We start from the raw sequence: 27,292 nt of genomic DNA, 5'->3' as shown, positions 1-27,292 counted from the left end.
TCGTCTTTATAAAAACCCTTCAGGTTTTTTTAACAACTGTTAAATGGTTCAATACTCATCACAAACGTGCTCCATCATGAACATTGTCTGATCTGTCCTCAGGACGAACAACATTTGTGATGAACTTGCCGCTATGCATGCACAACACTAACATTGTGCTTCCTTAACACGTTCTATTCACTAAGCAGAACCATGACGGAACCACTCTATCATAAACACATCTGAACCATGGCTCATAAAAGGAGTACCTCAATCATGACCATGCAAGTCCCACTAAGCCCCCCAGCCCCCTAATCTTGAGTCAAAATTGGAACTACAACACAGGATTTAAAGTCCTCCAAAGAACACCATGTAACATTTAATACCATATACACCATCGTTTTCATATATCACTTTTCCTAAACTCACTCAGTGAAATATCGCTCATTTTATTTAATCACTTTTAAACCATACCTTCTAACAATGCACCCAATCCTATGTGGAAGTGTTCAATATAAAAGATGACATTGTTTTAAGAAGGATAGAGAAATAAATAACACAATGTTGTAAAAATTTCTTTATTATATATACTTACCTAATAAAAAGAAAAAAATTAAATGTCTTATAAAAACGTAGCACCTGTGGAAAGAAATAAAAAATAAAATTATAAAGTATATTATTTATAGAAAAAACAATACGAAACAATAAGACAGGTGCAAACAAAACTGTCAGATATTATTAATTAAACTTACCTTATCAATATAATATCTGTGGAGGAGAGTAAAAAAAAAATCTGTTATAATACATATTTCTGAATGCAATGTAGCAAAATAAGTAAACAACATATTAAATGATTTATTTTTGCTGTCCTCAGAAAACATTGATTTTCACTATCAAGAGTGATTTCAACATTAACCATCAAATAACAGCGGGGAAAAAAAAACACAATCAAAATGATTGTGTTTAAAAAACCCATACAAAATCTGCATACATATTATAAATACTTGAAAAAAACATGTCTTAAATGTTTTCCTCAAATTCGCAATTTCTTGAGTAAGCACACTACAGCGCTGCCTGTACACGGGACGCCAGTTGGAGTAGTGAGGGTGCAGCTTTATGAAGGGCAGCGGAGCGGAAGTGATTTACAGCGTAAAGCACTAAACGACAGAGAGAGAGCATTACGAAAATTGAGAGATAAGGCGAGACTTATACAAATGATATCGAGTGGGAGACTTTAGACAAAAGTGCAGGACTTGAGAGTATAAGGATATTTGTCCCTCCGCCAAGCTAATATAGCAACAGATTAATCATAAAGCACCCGTGTGAAAAAATAGAAAAACACATTGGAAATACACAAGGCAGGTTCAATTTGAAGATAAGCCCTGACGAAGCCGAATGGTAGTTAATAACCTCGGCGAAACGCGTTGGTTGGGATTGGATCTACACAAAAAAGGAAATAAAGAAAGAAAATCTTCGTGGAAATTTTTGGATGTCTCTTTGTATGGACTATAGCTAATTTTGGGCTATTATAAGTTGGAGTGCTTCAAACTTTGTGTTAAATACATATTATAAATACTTGAAAAAAACATGTCTTAAATGTTTTCCTCAAATTCGCAATTTCTTGAGTAAGCACACTACATCTTCCACAGTTACAACCTAATTAAAGTATACCACTTATTTTTCAAGATATCTCAACAAAATCCCGTGCAGCAATCTCCTATAAAAAATGTATTTGAAAGACACAGTTTCTTCTCTCATACCTTTCCGCGTGGCCAAATTGTATAAGCTAACTCATTATCTTTTAAATACCTCTCCGAAACACTTACGTCCATATAAGTTTCTAAATAATTCTCAAAAGTACTCATTTTCTTCTCTCATATTTTTCCACGTGGCCAAATACTATGAATTAAGTAGTTTTTTTCAGAAATTTTGTAATCTTAGTCTCATCCATTATTTTCTGTACTTTTACAATCAAAATTTGTACCATATTTTATACCATCAAACATTAAGTAAATTTGTACCTGATGTTATCAATATGCAAAACACAAATTTCATGTATAGATTTGTACACCCGTATTTACATGATATTTCTAAACTAGTAAGTTTCAGATCTTTATAGTATACATATTCCTACACCAAACCACTCTACTGAAATTTGGGTTCCAAAAATAACAAATAAGAGTTACTTAAGGCAAAAGGCAAACGTTTTTTAAAAGTCAATTGGCTATCATTGCAAAGTGTCCAGCCAGTAGCACACTTCAAATAAGCCGTATAATGTCCTGATGATGTAGAATGCCCTTCATGATAAATAATGGCTACAGTTACAAATGTTCTTCTAGAAATAGAAACTTGAGAAGCCACAAAATTTTTAATTAAAGTGGATACTTTACTCCCATCAGCTCTGCATCGTTGAAACATTAAAATTACATATTGTCCGTATCTATGGATAAATAAAGTTGATAACATTTCAGACTTGCATTGAGAACAGACCTGGGTATCTCAGTACTACTTAAAAATGAGCAATTATCACACTTATGTTCCCATTTATAAGAAAGCCCAAAAAGACTATCAATATCTACACCTTCATCTTCCAAAGCTGTAAACATATACATAATAAATTCCTGACAATCTTGCTGTATATTCTGAGAAAACTGATTTACTTCTGCACATATATCTAAAACATTCCTTAATTCCGAAACACTTCCTATTTCATTATCACCACTACTACACGTTTCAAATATAGAATTTAAAGAATGACAAAAGGTATGCTCCTGATTTTCTATAATCTGTTCCTTAACATTTTTCAAAAAGAAAACAACATTAACTACTACATTTGCATAGCAGTTGACACCACACCTATTTTCCAACTTAAATTCAACAATCTCTTCAATACTAACAGTTTTCCTAGAGCTAACAACAACAGCTACATCTTTTTTTTGTCGTTTCTGGACTACTTCAGCACAATTGTCCTTATTTTTCCTTTTCTGACCAACTATACGCCTTTCAATTAAAGGATATTGAGGTAAACTTGGAGCATATTCTCTTCTTAACCTATTGTACTCCTTCACACAATTTAAATCTGCACTAATCTTTGTCTCATCATAATCAATTAGATAAAGTCCACATAAAGTTCTAACACGCGACAGAGCAACATACGCCATACCCTCTTTGAATACAGTACTTCCAATATTTACCAAAGCACAATCTACACTTAAACCTTGAGATTTATGTATAGTCACTGCATATGCCAAACAAATTGGAAATTGCTTCGACGGACATATAAGTCTTTCACAAGCAAAAAACGAGTTGAACATCGACTAATTTGTTGAACTTCATCAATCCCATCAAATTTTATGCTCAAAAATTCAATCTCATCTCTATTGGTATAATTCACAAAACCAACAACATTACCCATTGCTCCATTTACCAATCCTCTTTCTACATGTAAATTTCTTCTTAAAATTATCCGACAATTTAAACATACATACAGATTTTTCTCTAAACCAGCAGTTTTAGATATAGTTTTTTGAAGAGAATCCAATTTCAATTTCAACTTTTCAGACAAAACAATAGTACTACCTTCATGCTCTATTCTATCTTTAGCTTCCAGTTTCTTAATTTCTTGCTTTTCTAAATTCAACATTTTCTCATTAAAAACTGAACATTCTTTCAGAGTTGGCATCAAGCATATCACTGACTTATCTACAACCTCTTTACTATATATTCTCTCAGGAACATTATCTTCATTAGGAAACAGCTTGGAAAGTAATCGCGTTCGTAGAGTCTGTTTCGCATCTTCAGTTAATTTTCCAATCCTAATATCTTGAAGAATACTTCCATATTTAGTATCCTTTGCCTGTCGCATATTTTGAATCAGTTCAGTATATTTGAAATGTGACCATATATTTACATTTCCAATACTGCCCAGGCACTTTCTGGTCTCCTCATGTGTAACAGTTTCAAATACAGGTTGTCCTTTGACAGAAGTCAGCTGGAGTAGATCTCCAAAAACTATGACATGTTTACCTCCAAATAACACATCATACTCTGTCTTAAGTGTCTGTTGCATTCTTAAATGCACAAAAGCAAGCATTAAATTAGAGACCATGCTTACTTCATCAATAATAAGAAGTTTCATTTTTTTAAGGACTCTAGAAACTTCAAAACAAGCTTCTCCAGAAAGCTTCTGATATTGTAATTTATTTTCATGTTCAACTGGCAGCATCAGCAAACGATGTAAAGTTACACCTTTTATATTATGTGCTGCCAATCCAGTTGGAGCAGTAACAACACACGACAGTGTTGATTGAGTTGTTTGCTGTAAATATGTAGTAATTCCTTTAATTAGGAAACTTTTACCAGTCCCAGCTTCTCCACTTACATATAATCGAATAGGCTCAAATGACATACATGAGCAATCTTTTCTCTCATGACGAAAGCCATGCTCAATGTGCTCTGTCACTTCATCATATATCTGTCTTTGCTCAACATTAAACTACTTCTTTAATTCTTCTAAGTCAATTACTTGCTCTTGACCTTGCTGCATTGCACTTTCCACCTCATCCATGGCGGTGGCTGCTTCATTTTGAATAATTGGTTGTCCCAGTGGATCTTGACTTAATGATGCCGAACTTTGACTATCTTGTGAACTATCTCTAGCAATCTCTGCTGCAATTGTTGCTTCTTGCTCTATTTCGTCATTCAACATTTGGAGATAATTGCTGAAAACAGGACATTCAATAGTACTTTTAGATGCGTTGAATGAATCTTCATAACTATCAAAGTCTCCAAGTAGTTCCTCTTCTCTACGCCATGGTTTAAAGAGTTGCAAAAGAGCAAAATAGTAAAACTCTCTTTTATCAGGTGTTTCGCAACTCAGTTTCCGATGATTTATCAAGTGTCTTTTTCTTTGTTTTACCAGACATCCTTCATGTCCAATTACAGCATGTACACCTTTATCAATATTCTCGGTAACATTTCTCTTAAAAGTATAATTTTGAAGTTTTTCATACAGACAAATGTTTTCAAGCAGAGTACTTCTATTTGGATAGTATGTATCCAACATATTTGTTTTCAAAATGTCTGTACTGTTTGGTTCTTTCTGGGCTAAGTACTCAATTTCTTGCACAGGTTTTAGAACACGGTTTCGTGTTTCTGCTAGGCCCAAACTCACCCAGAGAATAGTCCTTGACTTCGCATAAAGACTTGCTGATGATAATCTATCACAACATTCATATGCTCCAATTTCTCGATGAGACAGCATCTTCAAACTGTACGTATATAATTTCTTGCTCAGGCTCTTTTCATGAGAAATGTCTTCCCACATCTCCTTCAGTTCCGTCTTTTCAGATTTCGTGATGTAAGACGTTACATATCGAGCCACAGCAATAGAGTTGTCTGCAACATATTGTATGTCCATGTTAGCATTCCACATGGACAAAATGACTGGATTAAAGTCATTAATATATTTCGATTCTTCACCTCTTCTTAAATTGTACGTATTTTTAGGTGACCTCCTTCTGATATTATGTCGCAAACATGACATCAAATTGTTGACTCTTCCTTTTGAAAGTACCGGTCGTGCAAATCCAAAGCGACATTTGGTATAAAATTTCTCTTTGATTTGAATTTTCGCCGACAATATTTTCCACAGCGATGACTTTGGAAACGTAACACTTTTCCTCCTAAGTCCTTATCAGTGGTACTATTAGGTATGTCACAAGTGGCATACTGTTCAATAAAAGACAGTACAGTCTCATCCAAGTCTATTCCAAATTTAGGAGCATCCTTGATCCATAGTAGCATATGAATATGAGGAGCACCTCTTGCTTGATATTCTTTTCTCCAAAAGAAATCCAGTACTTCACCAAGAGGCGGATTTTTCTTGTTAGTAATAAAAGACATCATAGCTTCAAATCTATGATTAAAATACCTGCAAACATTAACTGGATCTAATGAACACAGTTCTCCAGGTGTCTTGTAGTTTATATTTTCTATATTTGCATTCACCTCCCGAAGAAATTCAATTAAATCTTCCCAAGCATACTCTGCACAGCTTAGAGTTAAAAACCATGTTGGTGCTCCTAAGTTTCTAAGCATACACTTTAAATCTCCATGACGATGGTACCAATACTCATTAGTACCCCGCTGACAAGCCATTAAATTAATTAAATGAGAATCCAAAACACTATCTTTCTGATGCACTCTATCCATAAATTCCTTTGCTGAAATATTTTGCAGATGTACACCACTTTTTAAGATATGATTTACTGCATAAGACAGACCAGATAAGTCACTCTCAAACAAAAGATGAAACAGATATGGAATACATTGCCGAAACCTTGGATCTTCTGCATATAATCTAGTTGTCCGGTACTCAGATGCAGGAATCTGCATAGGTCGATCATCATATCGTGTACCTTCACCTGTAGGAAATAACTGTGGGAAACAACGACCTTCCAAACTTTCTTCCCAGACACTAATCGGATTTCCTTTCACCTTTCTCATCTGAAATAATTCAATAGCATTCCCTATTGCTTCTTTGGAATGCAGTGGATGAACACTGTAATGTTCATAAATTTCTTTTTCAATTTGTCCACTACACAAATCACTATCCTCTTCTTCACTTACATCTTCTTGTTCTACGTATATATCTTTGTAATACTTATTATTTTCCACTAAATACAACGTTGCCTTTTTCACTTTCCTAACATCCACTAAATCTTGCCAGATTTTCTTACTCTTTGTGGGTACACCATTCACTAGAATAACTAGAGGTTCCTCTTCTACATTTTCAACACCAATTGTTTCCATATTTTTTTTAAGATCAAGAGGCAAATACACAACTCTACCCTTTAATCCTCTTAGTAAATCTGAAGGATTTAATTTACCAGTCTTAGGCTCCATTCGAACAATAGCCTGAAAAGGATGTACACATTGAATCAGAATCGTCTCATAAGTATTTAAATTCATCAATTCAGATGGAATATTTAGCAACTCTAAATTATTGTGAACAGCTCTAGCAGGCATTTTATTTTCATCTAATTTATTATAACAATATTTACAAACACGTTGCTCAAAACCCAAATCAAAATAGTTTTCCACCAACAAATAAGTTGCAAAATCTTTCCATTGACCATTACTTTCATCTTCACTTTTTAAATATAAATCAACTAACCTCGTTTGACTTTTGTAATGAATTCGTCGACAACAGACACAAGAAAAATTTGGTTTCTCACCTGCAATTACCTTAAACTTTATTATTTCTTGTTCAAAGTTTTCAATATTTACATGCCCAACATTTTCTAACACATTTCCTTCTGTAATTATATCACCTTCTGCATTATCTTCCTCGGAACCAAAATAACTTACCTCAATTTCTGCACAAATCTTCTTAACATCTAATTCACATCCATACAAAAGAGCACTATTTAACTGTTTAAGTTTAAGTGCTGGACTTTTTGCATAGTACAACTTTCTCACTAATTTTTTTATTTTAGTGTGATGCACTGCTAACATCCGGAAGTGATGAAATACACTCTGACATATTTTTTTAGAGAGACAAGCCAGAGAATGGCCTTGGAGACCTATTTTCTCAAGCACTCTGCATTCATCTAATTCTTGCAACATTTTAATTTTTTTCTTTAGACTTTCTTTAGTGTACTTACGTAAGAAATTGCGAAAGAAATTAATTGAATCCTGTCGTACACTACAAATGCTACTACAATTCCAACTGTAAACAGGAGCATTAGGACGTCCCTGTAAAGCTTCTCTAACCATAACATCTTCTGCATTTCTAACCACAATTTTCTCTTTCTCAATAACACAACCATCCTTCACCTCATACGCTCGACCAGTGGTGTCAACTGCATGCAACAGATCGTTACTTTGAAAGTAACTCTCTTCATTAAAAAATGGCTCAGAAGTTGAAGTATGCATCCACTTCCCAGAAATCACTTTAAAAAAATTACTCCTATTTATATGTCTCTTCCATTTACTTTTACTTTTGAAAACTCGAATCGCCTTATTTAAAATATTTATTCTATTAAGTATTAAAATAAATAACTTTCGTTTTGTCTCAAATGCGCTCTCAACAAAAGCCTCTATGTATAGTTTTTTTTTAAGAAAAACAGATCTTTTTTTAGAAACTTTTTCCTTTTGTAATAAATTTGCAACGACTCTGTTGTAAAACATACACTTCCTGATTTTGCTAAATTGATTGGTCCGGGTTTTACTGTACTGGCTTTCATCTTTCCTAATTGCAGTGATAGTAGTTTCTTTAACTCCAGATGTCTTTTTAGATGATGAAATCGTTTTCTCCTTCTGAACTTCAATAGTTACATTTTTCCTCCCCAAAATACTTTTCACAAACTTTTTAGTTTGCTTACCAGGAGTACTCTTCTTTGTAACCGTCCTCTCAGTCTTTGAAAATAATTCTGTAGTTTTCTTCTTTAAACTGTACGTCCGCTTGTAGAGTTTCTTTTTTTCAATTATGGTCGGCATCTTAATTTAAAATTTTGATGAGATTGTGAACCTGTAAGACACAAAAATAACAAATATTATAGTTCAGTACTACCATATACCGTACAAATTAAAACCACACATTCATTTTTTTAATAAAATACACATAATAACAGAAAATCTCTGAACAAAGTAGTAAATCCTGTAGTGAATTTTCCTTGTAAATTTATCACACTATATATTTCTTTAAACTTCATAGACAATTTTGAATTTTTTTTTAAAAGCATACAAACAGTACACTCGGTCATCATAAATGTTTTAATCTTTTTTTCTACAATCTCTTTTACACTTCATGAGAACATATCTTATCACTCTCATGAAGCACTTTATCGACGAATATATGAAGAAAACTATCATCACGAATGGTTTGCTATCATTTTTTTTATTTATTTAAAAGTTCATAATTTAAAAGAACTTCTAACATCAGTTCATCAGAAATTTCTTCAACTTCATTGTCCTCCTCTTCTATCAGCTCTAAATATGCTGAATCTAATGAAATGTCCATAAAATAGTCATTTTCATCTTCTTCCTCTCCGACAACCGCGTCTAATATTTCCTCCATTAGTTCATTTATAATTTCAAAATTCACTTCATTTTCTCCCCAAAAAAATTCCATTATATTTTTTTCTATAAATTCTTCTTTTTCCTTTTAAAAAAATATAAACATTAAATTATATCTTTGTCCATAAGTGTATACTTAAAAACTACCTTTACTAATTTTTAAACTACAGATAATTTTATAATCTCTAACTTATTAACTCTATAATTTGTAAGATACCACATTCCTCTTGTTTTGAAAAAGAAATTGGCAATATAACTCTAAACATTGACACTTTGTTTTTTTAAAATTAAATAATTACTGTTGATAAAAGACATTTCACTGTAAAATTTATTTTTAGATTTTCTACATATTTGAAATATTTATTACCTGTACAATAATTTTTAGAGACCCATTTCTTTTATTTCATCACTACAAAGTGCAATATAAATATATGCACTCTAAAGAAAAGAATTACACTATACAAACCATTTAATTCACTTTACAGATTACTACTTCCCACAGAGACAGTTCCATTTATATTACAACAGTATACTCACCATGTCAATGTCTTACCATATGCAAAATATCATACTTACCATGAACAACCACCTCATAATAAGACTCTACATTAATATTTAAAAAACTGCCTATACATAGTATATATTCACAGATATACAGGAAAATAAACATTACATTTCGATCCATATCATAATACCTCTCTCTAATTAAAAATGGAACACTACCAAACATAATACAACAAGATTTTAAAAATAATGAGCAGTTCACAAGTATTACTAAAACAAACCTAAAAGAATTATACTCCAATGATTTCTAAATCTCAACTCCTTGTAAAAGATCACATATCCCAAGCTCATTAAAACATAATTTGAACTGTCAATGGAGAACATCTCAAAAAACATATGTACTATAAGCAGATAGAACCACATGTAAAAAATTTGAGATAAAATCATATTCAAAACATTTACAAATTACTCTTTATTATTTTCATCGCCACCCACAGAAATTGCCAAACCATAAAAAGAAACTCACCTGAAAAAAAGAATATATATTCTCAATATATAACTTCGACAGGTTAATCCTTACAGGCACCTAACACTCTAAGAATAGAAAGAATAACATTTTATTAACTTATAACAAACTTATTTCCTACACAATATACAATCATTATAGCATTGAACAAGCATAAGTAATAAGATTCCCAAAATACTCTCCATTAAAAATAAATACAAAATTTCTCATTTATAAAAGCATTCTGCCACAGATATGTCACTTTTCCTTATGTTAAAATTCATGCACCTACAACAATAGGCTTTTAAAAGTAAAAGGCCAACTCACAAAACAAAAAAAGCCTTATTAATAAAACATTGCGTCGCCACTGCGTCACTTTTAGCATGGGAAAAGTGACGCACTAGTGGCGCAAGGCCGTCATAAATAAAGCCCCATGTCCATACAGAAAAACTACAGGGCCAGCATTATACACATGCAAGCAATACACTTGCACAAAACCACAAAACACCAGGAGCCACCATGTTAATATATATCCTTAAAATAATAAACCTCTGAGAATGGATACATATTTCCGTGGCAAACTCCTTAGCAATATTTAAGTGACTTAGGGCCCGATGTAGGTAGCCCTTTACCGATTCGAATCGGCCGAAAATACTGATTTTCTGCCGTTTCCGATCGGTAAAGGGCTAACGAGATGTAAGGGCACATTTTCGGTAATTTTACCGATTCGTTATCATTACCGAATCGGTAAATTTACCTATTCGGTAATATTTACGGATTCAGTAATGATAACGAATCGGTAAAATTACCGAAAATGGAATGTAGGTAGGCAATGTACCATCAGCACATGGCTTACAGAATCGGTATTTTACCATGGAATACAAATCCATGGTAAAATACCGATTCCTGTGTACATGCACATCTGTGCATGTACACATGTGCCATGTGACAGACAGATGTGCCCTTAGGGCATGTCTGTGTACCACATTGCACACATGCCCGTTTTGGGGGTGCTAGAGGGTGTCAAAGTGACACCCCCTGCACCCTTGTGAATTCTTTAATTACCGATTCGGTAAATACCGAATCGGTAATGCCTAATCATTCCTATGGGCTTGAAAGCCCATAGGAATGAATGGCCATTACCGATTCGGTATTTACCGAATCGGTAATTAAAGAATTGTTAAGGATTCGGTAACGAATCCAGATGTTGGGACCTACATCCCATTTACCGATTTTGAAATACCGAATCGGTAGTATTCGGTATTTCAAAATCGGTAAATGGGATTTACCTACATCGGGCCCCAGACTCCTAGAAAATTTATCAAGTCATTATGCTCCTCTCCACTGCATAGCCGGCAACCTAATTCTGTGGAGTTCCTATACGACCGGCAATACTGCAGCATCCAACAGATTACATACATGCACCTCTCGCCATTTTGTCACTTTTGGCGCCTTTTTTTCCCCTCACATACATGCACCTCTCGCCATTTTGTCGCTTTTGGCGCCTTTTTTTCACCTCACACAGTAACATAACACAAACTTGATAGTGCTTCGCATGTAGACAGCTGATTCATAAAGTAATGATGTATAACAACTTGCATTTTCATATATCCTTCCTAAACTAAAAGACCAGAGACCTTCTTCCACCTATTAAAATATAATATACTTCCTTATAAGAGTGTACAATGTTTTTTTCCAACTATATTCATTTTTCTTCAACTATAGCGTTTGTATTCCATGTACTACTGACAATACCAATTACTGTGTTTTTTGCAATTTCTGTACTCATGTTACATAATGATTTGCCTTTAAAACAGTACATTTCTAAATAAACATTTCAAATATTCACGGTTTCTCTTTTAATCCATAATGTCAACTGAAATGATTTCTTATTGAAAAACTATTCATGGGTTCCACATAACCTTAACTGTAGACACGGAGGACCTTATTTATGAAGACCTACCGCCGCTGGTGCCTCATTTTTGCTTCATAAATAAAGTCCTGAATGTTTTCTTTTCTCGACCTCACTTACTGATACTAGAACCTGCAAGCCAATTACGGCCCGTGAACTCTTTCTTAGTAGGTCGTGCACCGTAAAGACAGTTATACCACTGTTAACATTTTTTTTTACTGTTACCAAGCACCAACACAGTTCCGCTTCACTCAGAGTTAATCACTGCTCCCACGCTTCTACAGGCCAGACACTATGTCGTATTTCTCTCCTTATCACCCTTTCATCTCCACAATAACAAACAGTTCGTCGCCAGCCACCAGAGAACAGACTCAGATGCAGAGGCACCAAAGAGTAAAATACGACATACCCTCTGCTCTGAGAAAGCAACCAAGCGGTAATTGTGAAACAAAATATTCAGTAGCGCTTTAAAAATACCAATGCAATTCTATAATTATTTTTTTGAAAACGTTCCAATCACTTTAATAGGACTATCTGTGTGTGCCTCCACAGCAAACTTCCTCAGGCCGGATTGAAGGCAAACACACAGACAATAAGATAACACAGGGCAACGGAGATGCAAAACAGAAGGGACATGAAGATGGAGTCAAACAGCAGAACTGAGAGAGATATTTTTATGCTCCGTTTCCAACCTCAATGTACGAACACATTTACTACACAAATCTCTATACAACCTCATGGTCACTCGACCACCTCCCTCACCCCACCAGTGCAAACGACGACCAGAAACTGCACTATAATTTTGACGTCTAACAGAAACTTTGTGAATACCTTAATCATTACCACTTTAACCCCCTTCCCCGGCCCTTTCGCCCCACCCCCACCAGTGCAGGCCACGGCCACCAACCAGCCTGAAATGTTGTCCACTGACAAAAAGTTTACGAATTCATTAACCATTACCATTTTTTCACAACGGTATCACTAGTAGTTTACCATTTCTCTCTCTTTCTGCATTGTCTGTGTCTCTGCTAATATTATTTCTTCATATCCTCAACAACTTCTCTCATTATATATAAACGCTTCAAAATTACAAAAATAATTACTCTATATTAAAAATATTTTTTACTGCGTATTCAACATTTAAATGGAAGAAATTACTTTTACAAATACGACACATTACGACAGCCATAAATTAGTTTTCACATGGAAAATCAATGATTGTTTCTGATTAAACTATATTATACGATACATGACAAAACAAACAGTTACGCACTTACCTTTACCAATGCTTTGAACGATGTACAACAGTGAAAGTCATAAAACAGATATTCGTTAGCGGAACTCTGAATATTGCTTCTATCACTGCAACCAAAATTCAATGGCACAGATATCCAGTCAATACACACTCATATAACTCTCTTCAACCAATCACATTTCCTGACGCAAAATTGTAAAATCAAATTTACATTTCAATTGGTTGTCCTTAACAATATTTTCAGACTCATGTGAGAGACACCCATCACCAACTGCCATCTCCGGCTGTTTCCATGGTAACACCTCATTCTGCACCTTGCTGAAGGCACAGGTCAAAAGTTCATGTCTCAACGTTCTACAGCAAACTAAGAAGACTGTTTTCCCTCCAGAAACACCTGCCAATCCACAACTCAGTTACATGTCTTTTTTTCACACCCAATAATACTTTTCGTTTAACATAAACATTAACATGCAACGTACTCTTCAATCTCCACTTATTATAATCAACCAATCATTTTTATTTTATTAACCACACCCAGCCTCTTCCTTTTTTTTTTATTTAGAATTTCAACTTGTAACTACCATTCCACTTCCAGAACCGATCGGACGACGACTACAAATCCATTAAAAATGAAGGTCTGGCTAATAGGACACAGTTATATTCACTGGAGTGAAAAATATGCACTAAGGAGACGAATTTGCAACCTCGGCTTACCAAATGTACGCATAACATGGATTGGCAAAAGAGGATTGAAATGTCACCAATTGATTCCATTGGTGAAAACTTTTATGCACCTCCCAGAACCAGACCTTATAATTGTGCACGTTGGTGGGAATGATCTAGGCACAATCACTGGGGTAGGTCTAGAAATGCTAAGTGTGCACTTTGGTGGGAACGATCTAGGCACAATCACTGGGGTAGGTCTGGAAATGCTACTAAAAGACACCTTTCGACAATTGATAACACTTTTTCCTCGAACTGCCTTGGTATATTCCAATATATGCCAAAGACACAAATGGAATTGGTCCAATCAACATTGTGCACAAATTGAGAAAGCAAGGAGACATGTAAATAAATCTGTTTCTGCTTTCCTCAGAGATTATAGCATGGGTTCTATTTACCACAACAACTTGCGATACCACATGCAAGACGTCTATAGGAGAGACGGTGTTCATTTCACGAATGAGGGAAACAGAATCTTCCTCTGCAACATCAGGCTCTGCATCGGTACTTACTTATAAATGCAGAAAACACTCAATTAACACAAGGGCTCTTTTCAGAGCCACTTTATATCTAAGCACTCAAACTTCTAATTTATCTCCATTTTCACACTCTTGTGAATAGGTGTGCGCGACCGGGAGCGTGCACCCCGTTATTTTTTTCCGGAAAAAAAATATATTTTTTCGCGTTTAAGGGCCTTACTACACACCCCGAGAAAACCTACGCAGCAAGACAATCTCTACCTTCTCCCCTTTCCATGTTTCAACACTATGAAATGAACAATATATTTACTCGCAGTGACAAAATGGCGGACAAAACTTCCTGATTTCCTTCGAATCAAACGTTAACAGACGTCACGCAGCCCAAAAAAATTCCGCTCACGCGCAGCCGCTTGGGTGCGCGCACGTGTGCGCGCCTATAGATATATAATTGACTTTAACTTTAATTTTCTCAACAATTACTGAACGGATTTACACCATTCCAAAAAAAGCGTAATCTGCGAACAGGACTCTACAGTTTTGCCAAATTTCTTATAAATCCATTCAGCCGTTCGACCTGTAGCCGAGTCTAAAGGTCCTATGGAAAATAACATGGAGAAAACACGTTTTGGGACCCCCCTTTTATCTCAGCCCCCACTTGACCAATCCCCCCCAAACTTTCAGGAAATGAGCGCAGCGGACCGAGCCATCTTCTTTGAGAACTTCACAAAGATTCATCCACCAGGGCCAAAGGTATTCCAAATAGAATGTTGAGGATTTCCTATGGAAAACAATCCTAACTATAACTACCTACTGGCGACCGCCAGTAGGTAATATATATATATATATATATATATATATATATATATATATTACCTACTGGCGGTCGCCAGTAGGTAGTTATAGTTAGGATTTTTTTCAATGTTAAATCTCAAAATTCTATTTGGAATAACTTTGGCGCCGGTTGACGAATCTGCCTGAAAATTTCCTGAAAATGGCCTCGCGGGGTTCCGGTCCTTCCCTGAAAGTTTGGGGGGGATACGTTAAGCGGGGGCCGAGATAAAAGGGGGGTCCCAAAACGCGTTTTCCCCATGTTAATTTCCATAGGGCGGTCGATTTCACTTTTAGCCCGAACGGCTGAATGGATTTCCACGAAACTTGGCAAAATTGTAGGGACTGGTAGCCCGATGTGCCTTTGCTATGTCTCAAGATATGTGCTCCAGTGGATTTTGAGTAATTTAGGTTCAAAAAAATATATATATCTATAGGCGCTCTCCGGTGCGCGCACCGGAGTGCGCTCCAGGCGCGACACGCGACTTGCGCGCAGAAAGCTGATTGGCTCTCAGTTGTCTGTAAACATTCTAAACAGTCCGGAGCGGCCGCCATCTTGTCTATCGGTAAAATCTAGTCATAAGAGGTGGCAAAAACAAAGGGTGGAATTGACCATAAGGGGGCAGGGTAGACCCCCCCTGACCCCCTAGGTTTGATATGGGGGCCATTAAATGGCCCCGCGGGGCCTCAATTTTTTTTTTTTTTTTTTCGATTTTCGCGGGGGAAGTGCCTGGTGCGCGCACCGGGGAGCGTATCGAGGAGGGTACTATGGAAAAATAATCACTTCAAAAAATTGTATGTTTATTAATTGTTTTTTTTTTTATTTTTTTATTTTATGTAAGTACCTACATGTAGGTACTAATGAAGAGACTTAAATTTAATGTTCACCATCTTCTTTGTAGACATCTTGCATGTTGTTATTGTATTTTTTGTGGTATATGGAATTCATAATATAGTCTGTCTGGAAAGGAGAAACAGATCTTTTAAGCACTCCCTGAGAATTTCTAGGGGATCATGAGTAGTCTATCCTGCTCACTTATGAAAATGAGGTGTAAAATATTCATATGAGATAATATAGTGGGAGAAAGGTAGTAACTATGAGTAAACTTACTATGTAACAGAAAAATAGTTGAACAGTATACTATAAGTCTCACTTTATATTTTAAACATTTTTGGTAATACTTTATGAATTACATATAAAAAAGAATATTGTCTGAAACAATTGAAATTATTAAAGATAAATTTATTCCTCTGATTCTTTTTCATAATTTAATAAAATTTCTAACATAATATTGTCCGGAATTTCCTCATAATTATATGTACATGATTCAATTTCTTCCAAACATTCTATAAACTGTTCATCCAAAGAGTCATCCATGAAATCAACTTCTTTTTTTTCATCTTCTGGTTTTTCCACCTTTACTTTGATAGAAGTATCATTTGCCTTATTTTCTCCTTCCATTTTCTTTCTGAAAATTGCATATAAATTAACTATATTAGTAGAGCTAGTATACCAGAGAAGCCTAATTCAATCCATAACTATTACAGAGAAGTCTATCTCTATCTCTAACTATTAAAGAGGGATAGCATATCACTAACAGAATATTTTTTAAGAAATAAACTTAAAGTGTACAATATATTTCCATAATTAGAAGTTACCTTAGAGAAATTAGTTGAAGTTGTCAGTGAAATTTGTTTTCAAGTGTACTTCAGGAAGCAGTAGTCAAAATGGCTGTGTTTCCCTCTCTTCTTTTATATATATTCTTGTACTTAACCAATCAAACGTCAGGAAATAATCGTAGAAAATGAGAGATACTTTTTAATTGGTTGTAAATTCTAACATTACAAGTGTGTTTTTGTCATGTAATTTACCTCAGGATATTTAGACAGGCCTGTAGCCTAAATGTCTCAATGGAATTTCACCAAATTTGGGCAAATGGTAGGGACTGCTATGTAGTAGGGCGTATTCTATATTTGATGAAAGTGTCTCCATTGGGTTTTCCGTAAATTACTTTCCCACCTTTTTTTAACGAGCGCTTAGGGGTGCGCGCTCCTTTACGCGCACTGGCAGCGTTACGGGAGTCCTCCATTTTGTGTTTCGGAACAATCGAGACACAAGATGGAGGGTAAACAATGTTCGGAATGGATAGAAGGGGGAACTGTAGAGACTTCTTGACCCTCTAGGTTTTCTGAGGGGGGCTTAGGAGGCTCATAAACGTAAAAAAAAAAAAAAAAATCTTTAATTTTTCGCGGGGGTAGCGCCTGGTGCGCGCACCTTTAAGCGTACCCGAAAGCGTACTTTGGTGAAAAATAGTGAAAAAAGTTAGAAAAAAATAAACGCTTTGAATGATCAGAGTTAGGGTAGCTCTGAAAAGAGCTTTTGGGTTCTGTGGTTGATTTAGGTACCTACAAGTAGGTTCCAATACACATTCTTAAATTCAGGAGGAATATTCTATTCCCCTCATCTGAGAAGTGCACTCCATCTCCTCTGTAGATGTCTTGCATGTTGTAACGCAAGTTATTATTGTATAATGAACCCATTCCATAGTCTCTCATGTAAGCAGAAACAGATTTATTTACATGTTTCCGTGCTTTCTCAAATTGTGGACCAAATTGGTTGGACCAGTTCCATTTCTGTCTTTGGCATATATTGGAATATACCAAGGCAGTGTGGGGAAAAAGTATCATCAATTGATGAAAGGTGTCCTTTAATAGCATTTCCAGACCTACCCCAGTTAATGTGCCTAGATCGTTTCCACCACAGTGCACAATTATAAGGTCAGGTTCTGGCAGATGCAAAAAGGTTTTCACCAATGGTATCAATTGGTGACATTGTAATCCTCTGTGGCCAATCCACTTGATTTCCACATTTGATAAATCAAGGTTATGAAAATTTCTGCTAGCTGCATACCTTTGAGCCCAGTGGATGTAGCTATGTCCAATAACCCAAACAGAGTACATGATGTGAGAAGGTTCTGGTCCAGTCAGATGAAGTGTGGGAATGAAATGGCAGTTGGAACAGTAGGAGTTCACAAAAAAATAATTGTGGAGTTTCTGTGCTCTTGAATCACAAGCAATGATTGGTGGATTCAGATAGTTGAAAACTGAAAGTTAGGGTGTATGGTTATGTTGTGTGAAAGAAGCAATTTGAATGGTTTAAAAAAAGTCACCAAAAGCAAAAATACCCTGTATAGGCTGCTGTATTGACAGGTCAAACATCCTTGCTGAGTTAATTTGCAACATTGTAAGATAAACTTTTGAACCTTACAGTTCAGTTAGGAGGGAGTTGCTATGGTAACAGATAGAAAGGTTTGAGAGGGGGATGGGTGTTGGTTTGAAAATAGTGAGGGAAGAGTTTTCATTGGTTGAATTAAATCATATGTGTACAAAGATAGAGATTTTCTATGCCAGTCTTGGTTTCAGTGTATTGAGAGCACACCTTTTCCTCTGCTAAAGAAAAATTGGTGTGTGTGTCTGACACTGTTTTCAATCTCCAAAAGCATTTGTAAAGGTAAGTAATGATTCATTTAATTTAGATAGAGATTTATTTGCTCTATGGAGAATATTTGGAAGCAGATAGTTTTGTTTTAGAAGTGAAATTGTATGTTAGTATATAAGTCCTGCGCAGTGTTTTTTACATGTTATTTAAAAATCGATTTTGGGTGAAAATGAATGGTATTTTTATTTGGCCTTTTTTATGATTGCCATGTGCAGTTGATGCATCACTTTAAACATGGGTAATAAGTGATGCACTGGTGGCGCCAGGCCTTTATAAATGAGGCCCTGACTTTGTTTGATGATATTGAGTGGTTGTACTTAGGTTCTGTGCAGTGTTCCTTACATGTTATTCAAAAATCGATTTTTGGGTGCAATTGATTGGTATATGTATTTGGCCCTTATTTATGATTGCCATGTGCAGCTGATGCATGACTTTAAACATGGGTAATAAGTGACGAACTGGTGGCGCAAGGCTTTCATAAATAAGGCCCTGACTTTGTTTGATGATATTGAGTGGTTGTACTTAGGTTCTGCGCAGTGTTCCTTACATGTTATTCAAAAATCGATTTTTGGGTGCAATTGATTGGTATATGTATTTGGCCCTTATTTATGAATGCCATGTGCAGCTGATGCATGACTTTAAACATGGGTAATAAGTGACGCACTGGTGGCGCAAGGCTTTCATAAATAAGGCCCTGACTTTGTTTGATGATATTGAGTGGTTGTACTTAGGTTCTGTGCAGTGTTCCTTACATGTTATTCAAAAATCGATTTTTGGGTGCAATTGATTGGTATATGTATTTGGCCCTTATTTATGAATGCCATGTGCAGCTGATGCATGACTTTAAACATGGGTAATAAGTGACGCACTGGTGGCGCAAGGCTTTCATAAATAAGGCCCTGACTTTGTTTGATGATATTGATTGGTTGTACATAGGTTCTGCACAGTGTTTCTTACATGTTATTCAAAAATCGATTTTTGGGTGCAATTGATTGGTATATGTATTTGGCTCTTATTTATGATTGCCATGTGCAGCTGATGCATGACTTTAAACATGGGTAATAAGTGACGCACTGGTGGCGCAAGGCTTTCATAAATAAGGCCCTGACTTTGTTTGATGATATTGAGTGGTTGTACTTAGGTTCTGCGCAGTGTTTCTTACATGTTATTGAAAAATCGATTTTGGGTGCAAATGAATGGTATTTTTATTTGGCCCTTATTTATGATTGCCATGTGCAGCTGATGCATGACTTTAAACATGGGTAATAAGTGATGCACTGGTGGCGCCAGGCCTTTATAAATGAGGCCCTGACTTTGTTTGATGATATTGATTGGTTGTACATAGGTTCTGTGCAGTGTTCCTTACATGTTATTGAAAAATCGATTTTTGGGTGCAATTGATTGGTATATGTATTTGGCCCTTATTTATGATTGCCATGTGCAGCTGATGCATGACTTTAAACATGGGTAATAAGTGACGCACTGGTGGCGCAAGGCTTTCATAAATAAGGCCCTGACTTTGTTTGATGATATTGATTGGTTGTACATAGGTTCTGCGCAGTGTTTCTTACATGTTATTCAAAAATCGATTTTTGGGTGCAATTGATTGGTATATGTATTTGGCCCTTATTTATGATTGCCATGTGCAGCTGATGCATGACTTTAAACATGGGTAATACGTGACGCACTGGTGGCGCAAGGCTTTCATAAATAAGGCCCTGACTTTGTTTGATGATATTGATTGGTTGTACATAGGTTCTGCGCAGTGTTTCTTACATGTTATTCAAAAATCGATTTTTGGGTGCAATTGATTGGTATATGTATTTGGCCCTTATTTATGATTGCCATGTGCAGCTGATGCATGACTTTAAACATGGGTAATAAGTGACGCACTGGTGGCGCAAGGCTTTCATAAATAAGGCCCTGACTTTGTTTGATGATATTGAGTGGTTGTACTTAGGTTCTGCGCAGTGTTTCTTACATGTTATTCAAAAATCGATTTTTGGGTGCAATTGATTGGTATATGTATTTGGCCCTTATTTATGATTGCCATGTGCAGCTGATGCATGACTTTAAACATGGGTAATACGTGACGCACTGGTGGCACAAGGCTTTCATAAATAAGGCCCTGACTTTGTTTGATGATATTGATTGGTTGTACATAGGTTCTGCGCAGTGTTTCTTACATGTTATTCAAAAATCGATTTTTGGGTGCAATTGATTGGTATATGTATTTTGCCCTTATTTATGATTGCCATGTGCAACTGATGCATGACTTTAAACATGGGTAATAAGTGACGCACTGGTGGCGCAAGGCTTTCATAAATAAGGCCCTGACTTTGTTTGATGATATTGAGTGGTTGTACTTAGGTTCTGTGCCGTGTTTCTTACATGTTATTGAAAAATCGATTTTTGGGTGCAATTGATTGGTATATGTATTTTGCCCTTATTTATGATTGCCATGTGCAACTGATGCATGACTTTAAACATGGGTAATAAGTGACGCACTGGTGGCGCAAGGCTTTCATAAATAAGGCCCTGACTTTGTTTGATGATATTGAGTGGTTGTACTTAGGTTCTGCGCCGTGTTTCTTACATGTTATTGAAAAATCGATTTTTGGGTGCAATTGATTGGTATATGTATTTGGCCCTTATTTATGATTGCCATGTGCAACTGATGCATGACTTTAAACATGGGTAATAAGTGACCCACTGGTGGCGCAAGGCTTTCATAAATAAGGCCCTGACTTTGTTTGATGATATTGAGTGGTTGTACTTAGGTTCTGCGCCGTGTTTCTTACATGTTATTGAAAAATCGATTTTTGGGTGCAATTGATTGGTATATGTATTTGGCCCTTATTTATGATTGCCATGTGCAGCTGATGCATGACTTTAAACATGGGTAATAAGTGACGCACTGGTGGCGCAAGGCTTTCATAAATAAGGCCCTGACTTTGTTTGATGATATTGATTGGTTGTACATAGGTTCTGCGCAGTGTTTCTTACATGTTATTCAAAAATCGATTTTTGGGTGCAATTGATTGGTATATGTATTTGGCCCTTATTTATGATTGCCATGTGCAGCTGATGCATGACTTTAAACATGGGTAATACGTGACGCACTGGTGGCGCAAGGCTTTCATAAATAAGGCCCTGACTTTGTTTGATGATATTGAGTGGTTGTACTTAGGTTCTGCGCCGTGTTTCTTACATGTTATTGAAAAATCGATTTTGGGGTGCAATTGATTGGTATATGTATTTGGCCCTTATTTATGATTGCCATGTGCAACTGATGCATGACTTTAAACATGGGTAATAAGTGACGCACTGGTGGCGCAAGGCTTTCATAAATAAGGCCCTGACTTTGTTTGATGATATTGATTGGTTGTACATAGGTTCTGCGCAGTGTTTCTTACATGTTATTCAAAAATCGATTTTTGGGTGCAATTGATTGGTATATGTATTTGGCCCTTATTTATGATTGCCATGTGCAGCCGATGCAAAACTTTAAACATGGGTAATAAGTTATGCACTGGTGGCGCAAGGCCTTTATAAATCAGACCCTGACTTTGTTTGATGATATTGAGTGGTTGTACTTAGGTTTTGCGCAGTGTTTCTTACATGTTATTGAAAAATCGATTTTTGGGTGCAATTGATTGGTATATGTATTTGGCCCTTATTTATGAATGCCATGTGCAGCTGATGCTTGACTTTAAACATGGGTAATAAGTGATGCACTGGTGGCGCAAGGCCTTTAAAAATAAAGCCATGAGTTGCTATTGTATAAACTTAAATATGTTGCAATTTATTGTTTATATTGTTTGCTTTTTAACATTACTTTGTTGTTTGCTAATAGTGGTCTTTCATGTGTTTTTTTAACAGAACAACAGATTCAAATCAACTTCTGAAAAGGAAGCAAAAATGCCTTCAAGGCAAAGAAATATCAAAAATACCATACGGAAAAGGAGAACATCAACAACAGAGTTTATGGAATCCTCTTCAACAACTACTTCAAAAAACACCAGAAAAGCTTCTGGTAAGCCAATTAAGTCTTTTCTTCGCAACATATGTCGTAGGAAAAAAAATGAAATTGCTAATGTGAATATACAGAAAAAGTCAACAAATCTAAAAAGGAAAGAGAAGCCCACAAAAAATGTTTCCATTGGACCAGGAGAGAAGAGAATGGTTAGCAATAGAAGGGTAAATGTTTTTAGGGACATTCGTAGGCGAATGTTTCGCAATAGGGTAGTTTTAAATTTGCTAAAAAATGAAAAGAAAAGTAAACTAAAAGCTGCTTTTTACAAGAAAAAGAAAAGTGTAGAAAAGATTGTTGATCAGGCTTTTGAAGTTAAGAAAAAATTATTTATTTTAATAATCAATAGAATTAGGATACTTAATAAGGCAATGGATGTTTTCAAATCGAACAGTAGATGGAAAAGAATTATTAATCGGAGTAATTTTTGTGAAGTATTTTCTGGTGAATGGATGCATAGTTCAAGTTCTGAGCCTTTTTTTAATGAGGAGAGTTACTTTCAGGAAAATGATTTGGTGCATGCAGTTGACACCAGTGGTCGTGCATATGAGGTGAAAGATAGTTGTGTGATGGAAAAAGAGAAACTTGTATCTAGAGATGCAGAAGAGGTGTTAGCTGATGAAGTTTTAGGGAGACGTACTAAGGGTCCAGTGTACACATGGAAATGCAGTAGTATTTGTAGTGTGCGACAGGAATCAATTGATTTGCTTCGAAATTTCTTACGTACATATAGTAAAAAAAGTCTCAAACAAAAAATGAAGATCCTGCAAGAGTTAGATCCTTGCAGAGTGAGAGAAAGCACAGGTTTGCAAGGGCATTCACTAGCATGTCTTTCTAGAAAAGTTTGTCGGAGTGTTTTTCATCATTTTAGGATGTTAGCAGTGCATCATAATAACGTAAGGAAATTAGTGAGGAAGTTGTATTATGCAAAAAGTCCTGCACTTAAGCTTAAACAGTTAAATAGTGCTCTTTTGCATGGATCTGAAGTGGATGTGAAGACTATTTGTGAAGAAATTGAGTTTTGTTATTTTGGGAACAAAGAGGACAGTGTAGAAATAGATATAGTAATGGATGGTAATGCAGAAGATAATGGACAAATTTCAAGTATTGAAAAGATTGATGAGGAAATTATCAAGTTTAAGGTGAAATCAAGTGAGAGGCCTAATTTAACTTGTGTGTGTTGTCGACGGACTCATTATAAAATTCAGACTAGGTTAGTTGATTTATATGCAAAAAGTGAATTGGAAAATAATAGTGAATGGGAGGATTTTGTAAGTTATTTGTTGGTGGAGAATTCTTTTGATTTGAGTTTGGATCAGCGTATTTGCACTTATTGTTTGAAAAAATTAAATGAAAATAGAATGCCTGCAAGAGCAGTTTATAATAATCTTCAGTTGATAGATATTCCTTCTGAATTGATGGATCTAAATACTTATGAATCTATTTTGATTCAATGTGTCCATCCTTTTCAGGCTATTGTACGCATGGAGCCTAAGACAGGGAAATTGCCTCCATCAGATTTACTGAGAGGATTAAAGGGAAGAGTTGTTTATTTGCCTCTAGATGTAAAGAAAAATATTAATACAATTGGTGTAGAAAGAGTAGAAGAAGATCCTTTAGTTATTCTAGTTAATGGGGTTCCAACAAAGAGTAAGAAAATTTGGCAAGATTTAGTGGATGTTAAAAAAGTCAAGAAGGCAACGTTGTATTTAGTTAAAAACAATGAGTACTACAAAAATGTAAGTGTTGGAGTAGAGGAAACAGCTACAGAAGAAGATAGTGATTCTTCAGTTGGTCAAATTGAAAAAGTTGATGTGTCTAGAACTGAAGAAATATATGAACATTATACTGTTCATCCTTTGCATTCCAAAGAAGTAATGGGAAATGCAATTGACTTGTTTCAAATGAAGGCAGCAAAAGGAAGTCCCATTAGTGTATGGGAAGAAAGTTTGGAAGCTCGTTGTTTTCCACAATTATTTCCAACAGGTTGTGGTGGACGATATGATGATCGACCAGTTCAAATTCCTGCAGCTGAATACCGGACTCTAAGATTATATGCAGAAGATCCAAGGTTTCGTCAATGCATTCCATATTTATTTCATCTACTGTTTGAAAGTGATTTGTCTGGGCTTTCTTATGCAGTTAATCATATATTAAAAAGTGGACCTCATTTGCAAAATGTTTGTGCAAGGGACTTTATGGAGAAAGTTAATCTGCAAGACAGTATTTTGGAATCTCAGCTAATCAATCTCATGGCATGTCAACGTGGAACCAACGAGTATTGGTTTCGTCGTCATGGAGAATTGAAATGTATGCTAAGAAACTTAGGAACTCCTACATGGTTCCTCACTCTTAGCTGTGCTGAGTATGCATGGGACGATTTACTTCAATTTCTACGAGAGGCAAATGAAAACATACCAAATATAGAATTGAAAACACCAGGAGAACTGTGTTCTTTAGATCCAGTGAATGTTTGCAGATATTTTAATCATAGATTTGAAGCTATGATGTCTTTTATTACCAACAAAAAAAATCCTCCCCTTGGAGAGGTTTTGGATTTCTTTTGGAGGAAGGAATATCAAGCGAGAGGTGCTCCTCATATACATATGTTGTTGTGGATTAAAGATGCACCCAAATTTGGATCAGATTCAGATGAAACAGTGATGAGTTTCATTGAAGAGTATTCAACATGTGCTGTTCCAAAATCTACTGAAGAAAACAATTTAAGGCAACAAGTTTTACGTTTTCAATCTCATCGTTGTGGAAAGTATTGTCGTCGAAAATTTAAAAACAAGGAAAAGTACTACACGAAATGTCGTTTTGCATTTCCTCGACCAGTGATTTCTAAGGGAAGAGTAAATAATTTGATGTCATCTCTACGACATACTGTGACGAGAAAATCTCCCAAAAACACATATAATTTGAAAAGAAATGAAGAATCTAAGTACATCAACGATTACAACCCAGTGATTTTGTCCATGTGGAATGCTAACATGGATATTCAGTTCGTTGCTGACAACTCTATTGCTGTGGCTCGATATGTGACATCTTACATCACCAAAAAAGAAAAGACAGAACTGAAGGAAATGTGGGAGGACATTTCACATGAAAAGAGTCTAAGCAAGAAATTATACAGTTTCAGTCTGAAGATGTTGTCGCATCGAGAAATTGGAGCATATGAATGTTCTGATCGGTTATCATCAGCAAGTCTCTATGCCAAATCAAGAACAATCATTTGGGTGAGTCTTGGTCTTGCTGCAACACGAAACCGAGTTTTGAAATCTGTACAAGAAATTGAATATTTGGCGGAAAAAGAACCAAACAGTACAGATATTTTGAAGACAAATATGTTGGATACATACTATCCAAATAGAAGTACTCACCTTGAGAACACATGTTTGTATGAAGTTCTTCAAAACTACAGTTATAAGAGGAACATCACAGAAGATATCAATAATGGAAAATATGCACTCATTGGCTATGAAGGATGTCTAGTGAAGCAGAAAAAAGGCCATTTGATTAATCATCGAAAATTGAGTTGTGAAGTTCCAGACAAAAGAGAATTTTACTATTTAGCTCTTTTGCAACTCTTTAAGCCATGGCGTACAGAAGAGGAACTACTTGGAGATTTTCTCTGTTATGAAGACTCTTTTAATGCAACTAAGGATACCATAGAATGTCCTATTTTTCTAAATTATCTGCAAATGTTGAATGAAGAAATGGAGCAAGAAACCACAATTGCTGAAGAGATAGCTAGAAACAGTTCTCAAGATAGTCAGAGTTCTACTTCATTGAGCCAGGATCCACTAGGAGGACCAATTATCCAAAATGAAGCTGCCACTGCCATGGATGAGGTGGAAAGAGCTATGGAACAAGCTCAAGAGGATGGAGTTAACTTAGAAGATTTGGTAACGCAACTAAACATTGAGCAGAAAAAGATATATGATGAAGTCACAGAGCAGATTGAACATGGATTCAGACATGAGAAAAAAGAGTGCTCATGTATATTATTTGACCCTGTCCGACTGTATGTAAGTGGAGAAGCGGGGACAGGAAAAAGTTTTCTCATTAAAGCCGTTGCAAGTTATCTGCAGAAAAGGACTGATTCACCACTGTCTTGTGTTGTAACTGCTCCAACTGGTCTGGCAGCACATAACATTAAAGGGATTACTCTACATCGTTTATTGATGCTGCCAGTTGAACATGATAATAAATTGCATTACAACAAGCTATCTGGAGATGCGTGTTCTGAAGTTTCAAGAGTCTTGAAGAAAATGAAACTTCTTATCATAGATGAAGTAAGCATGGTCTCAAATCTAATGCTTGCTTTTGTGCATTTGAGAATGCAAGAAATTCTTAAAACAGACTATGATGTGTTATTTGGAGGAAAACACATTATTGTTTTTGGAGATCTATTGCAGTTGACTCCAGTAAAAGGACAACCAGTGTTTAAAATGCTCACGCATGAAGATACCAGGAAGTCCCTTGGAAGCA

Source organism: Lissotriton vulgaris, chromosome 9 (genome assembly GCF_964263255.1).
Source record: "Lissotriton vulgaris chromosome 9, aLisVul1.2, whole genome shotgun sequence".
NCBI classification, from domain to species: domain Eukaryota; kingdom Metazoa; phylum Chordata; class Amphibia; order Caudata; family Salamandridae; genus Lissotriton; species Lissotriton vulgaris.
The sequence above is the reverse complement of the archived record's forward strand: the minus strand, read 5'-3'. Positions refer to the sequence as shown.